Source organism: Hyperoodon ampullatus (genome assembly GCF_949752795.1).
Source record: "Hyperoodon ampullatus genome assembly, chromosome: 7".
NCBI lineage: Eukaryota > Metazoa > Chordata > Mammalia > Artiodactyla > Ziphiidae > Hyperoodon > Hyperoodon ampullatus.
In genome coordinates this window covers 70116218-70120894 of record NC_136920.1, presented here as the reverse complement: position 1 = coordinate 70120894, position 4677 = coordinate 70116218, and positions in this window count along the sequence as shown.

Genomic DNA, 4677 nt, shown 5'->3' with positions numbered 1-4677 from the left:
ACATTTTACAAGGAGTCCGTGAGAGCAATCACACAAGCCAGACTTAGTGACTCCAGATCGGAGTCTGGGGACACGGGCTGACCCCACGTCTAGTAAGTGTTCCAAGGCAGGAATTGCAGGGAGCTTACCACCTATCGTGAGAGGGGAAACAGCTGAGAAATCACCTCACACCGCGGGGTGCTGCCCTGAAGGACTTCCCTCCCAGCCCCGGTAGAACCTGGCCCAGATTCCTGAACACAATAGGGCCTGTGGACAGACGCGGCCCGGGCGAGCACTGGGAGTCATTGCGGAAGCTGTGAGCCTGGTAAAGAAAGACCTTTCCCCACCTGGAGAACGGGAGGCTCTGGAGCTGGCTGTGGGTTGAAATCAAGGCATGTCATTAAACAGTACCACCTCTTCCCAGCTGATCAAAATAAAGACCTGAGGCAATTTTTATTCCTCTTACCTCACCAGCCCCCTGCCCCCAACATCCAACCAGTCAGTCTGTCCTGTCTGCTCTGCCTCCATGGTGAAACCCTGACCATCTAAAACCCCTTAACCACAAAGTTGCCAGAGTCATCCTTTAGCAATGTGAGTGAGATCACATCCTCCTCCAACCTAAAACTCTTCAACCGCTTTTTTTTTTCTTTAATTTATTTTTGGCTGCACTGGGTCTTCATTGCTGCGCACGGGCTTTCTCTAGTTGCGGTGAGCAGGGGCTACTCTTCGTTGCTGTGCACAGCCTTCTCATTGTGGTGGCTTCTCTTGTTGCGGAGCGCGGGCTCTAGGCACACAGGCTTCAGTAGTCGTGGCTCGCAGGCTCTAGAGTGCAGGCTCAGTAGTTGTGGTGCACGGGCTTAGTTGCTCCATGGCGTGTGGGATCTTCCCAGACCAGGGCTCCAACCCGTGTCCACTGCATTGGCAGGCGGATTCTTATTTTTTCTTTTTAACATCTTTATTGGAGTATGATTGCTTTACAATGGTGTTAGTTTCTGCTTTATAACAAAGTGAATCAGCTATACATATACATATATCCCCATATCTCTGCCTTCTTGCATCTCCCTCCCTCCCTCCCTCCCACCCTCCCTATCCCACTCCTCTAGGTGATCACAAAGCACTGAGCTGATCTCCCTGTGCTACGCAGCTGCTTCCCACTAGCTATCAGTTTTACATTTGGTAGTGCATATATGTACCTGGCAGGAGGATTCTTAACAACTGTGCCACCAGGGAAGCCCAACAGCTTCTTATTATTGCACTTAGAATAAAAGTTCTAGACCCTTTCTCTGGCTCACAAAATTCCACCTGATTCTTCTCTCCACCAGGGTCTCAGGTCATATCATCTTCCTAAGAGAGCTCTTCCCTGACCACCCAAATTAAAAGAGCCCTCCCCTGTCATTCCCCTATTAATACCACTTATCACTCTCTGAAATTTCCTTGTTTATTTACTTGTTTGACTATTATCTGTCTCCCCAGTGCCCCACTCCACAAGAACGGAGGACCTACCTTCCAGTGCAGTGCCTGGCACATAGTAGATATTCAGCAAACTTCTGTGGAATGGTCTGAGCACGGTGGTGGAAGTAGCTGTCACATGTGGCAGAGCACAGAAGTGGCCAAGACCATCCAGGAACCAGATGCCAAGAAGATAAAGGGAGCCAGACAGAAAACCCAGCCACTGAAAGGAAAAGGACTTGGGTTTCCAAGAATCTTCCCTATGAAGGGTGTTTGCACCCCTGGTTCGTGAGGCCCAACAGCTTCCCTGTCCTGGAGGTTTCACAAGACACCCCCCTATACTCTAACAACATTTTTCTTATTTCTCTTAAACTGGCTTGAGTTTTTTTTTTCTTTTGCTTACAATTCTAAAAGTCCTAATGTATCCCCCCCTCCCCATGTCTCCTTGGTGAAGGCAGCACCGAGAGAAGCCCAGCTGTTAGTGGGAAGAGCACAGCACGGGGGATAAGAATCAGAGGCTTCTCTCTTACCTCTGTGACCCTAAGGAAGTGTCTTTCCTTTTCTGAGTCACAGAGCGTCACCTGAGACCTAGTGCAAGAGTCCTCTCAGGTGTATCTGACAAGGCCTCTGAGCCCATAAAGTAAAGAAAGGAGCCATCTTCCAGGCAGAATGCATATTCTGTATATTTTTGTTTCCCAGTCAGGTCCCAGCAGGAAAAGAAGTCCACTTAGGTGGGACTTGGAGAACTGAAAGGTTATTTATGGTCAGGGATAAGAGAATAACAACTGGTCTGAGGCACCCAGGTGCTGACAACAGTGGGAAGATGCTACCACCTCTAAGTCTAGGGGCAAGGGGAGAAATGGCTTGCGGGTGCCCTGGTGGAAGCATGGAAGAGGTCGTCTCAGAACCGTGGCACCGAAGTGGGAAAGAACTTCTCTAACCTCTCTCTGCTCCTCCATTTGACCCCCAGCCCGTACCTCCACTGGCAAAACCCAACCAGATAACCCAGGGGATGCGATCTGAGGACCAGTTCCTCTGGACACAGAGCAGAGCAGAGAAGGATGGAGAAGCTATGGGGGAGGGTGTACAGTACAAATGGATAGTAACTGGAACCCAGAGAAAAGCCAAGACCTACAAACTCTTTCAATCCCCACAGCCTCCCACACATTGAAATCTCTATCAAAGTGCTACAACTCTCAAGAAAGTCAGTGAATTGTTATAATGGTCTTGTTGGGCTCAGATTTACAGCCCTTGCCTAAGGGCCTGCCAAAAACAAAGGCGAGAGCTTTCGCTTTGCCCCTGAGCACATGCAACAGCTGCCATGAGAGCTTCCAGAAAAGTTTCACCAGGAGATAAAAATTCTGACAATCTGAATAACTGAAAAGCCTTAAGGCCAACTCCCAGATATAGTATTGAGGATGGATGGGTAATGGCCCAGAAAGGATTCTTCTAATAGAAACTACGCCCAGCCAGGACTGTAGGAAAGAAAAAATTATCTATTTTAAATTCCTTGCAAGTAATACCCACCTATGGTTTAAAAGATCTGGTCTCAGACACACCCATTCCTGGAGGGAAATCCTCCAAAACCCATACATGCCTAAACCATATTAGGAAAGCTGGGAGAGTGGGGAGCACAGGTTTTAATCCAGAAGACTAAGACCCTTCTAAGAGTGAGAACATTCCCAAAGAAAGAATGTGTTACTTCAGAAGATAGTGACCTCACTAATGCTGAAGGAAGTTTAGTCCAGTAAAAAATGAATAAAGGCCAGTCCTGTGCACATCGCTCAGAATATAAATGATCAAGGCAATCTGTGACCTTGGGATGCTCACAGTCTAATAAAGAGATATAAATAGACCATCTCATGCTAGGAGATAATTAATAAGAGAGGTGTGTTAAAATGTCCCACCAGAATCGTGGATTTAGGCTTTATATTACTTTGAGGCTGTTATTAGGTGCATATACATTTAGAATTATTACATCCTGTTGGAAATTTTTAAATTTTGCTATTATAAGGTGGCCTTCATTATCTCAATGATGCTTTTTGCCTTAAAGTGAGTTTTGTTCAAAATTAATATAGCTACACTACCATTATTTTGGCTACCGTTTGCACGGAAAATTGTTCATTCTTTTACTTTGGCCCTTTCTGTATTCTTATGTTTTAGTTGCCTCTTGTAAAGAGACTGTAGTTAGACTGGTCTTTTAATTCAGTCCATGTAAATAGAGGTAAAGGAGTTATGTGTTATGCAGATGGTTATCTGTGAGAAGAGCTTTCCAAAGAAAGGAAACAGTCAAAGCAAAGGCTCTAAGGCAAGAGTGTGCCTGGTGTTTTGGAGCAAAAGTAAGGAGACTAGTGATGGAGCGGTGCAAAGAAGGGAGGGAAAGTAAGAGGAGATGAGGGTGGGGATAGTAGAGAAGAGTTGGAGCAACGCCCTGAGTAGTGAAAAGGGGATGGGGTCCAGTGCATACGTGGAAGAAATGACTCTAGCTTGGAGCACGGAAAGTTCACCTATGGAGTCTAGCGGGAGACAAGGACCTGGGAGCAGAGACCAGTGGTGTACAGGTGTTCTGGTGGAGTCTGGGGAGGCTCTCTTCTGATCGATGTCATTTAATCAGGAAAGTAAGAAGCACAGTCAGGGACTGAGAATAAGGACGGTGGAGGAAGTGTCAAGGTTTTGAGGAGAAGGTGTGAATAATGATCTAGAAGTAAATGGGAGAGTGAATGGACTAAGGACATACAATTTCCTGGCAGCAATAAAGGCTTAATTAAAGCTCATGGATTTAAATTGAGGCAATCAATCAATATAGCTGTGTGATTTTTCTCCAGGCGTTAAAGGTCCTTGATCCAGACGCCAAGTTGCTGAAGCCTCCTGTACCACATTCTGCTGAATGGCCATCTGGTCTCTCCTTGAACACTTGCAGTGACAGGGAGCCCATCACTTCCCGAGAAGCCCCTGCTATCATTAGACAGCTCCCACTGTCAGAAAGTGTCTCCCCCCATTAAGCTGGCATTTCTCTTCCCATTTGTTCCTCCTATGTGTGAGCCTCTGGGTCTGTTTCTGTTTTCTGTTGTTTATGTTGCTCTGTGTCCCCCTGTGTCTGGTCATCCAGAAATTTGATAACATAGCCAGCTGGTAAAGCTGGGAGAAACAAGAACTCTTACGCATGGCTGGGGGGGATGAAAAATGGTAGATTACTTATACTTAGCAAAATTACATACGCATTTACTCTCTGACTCTACAATCCCACTG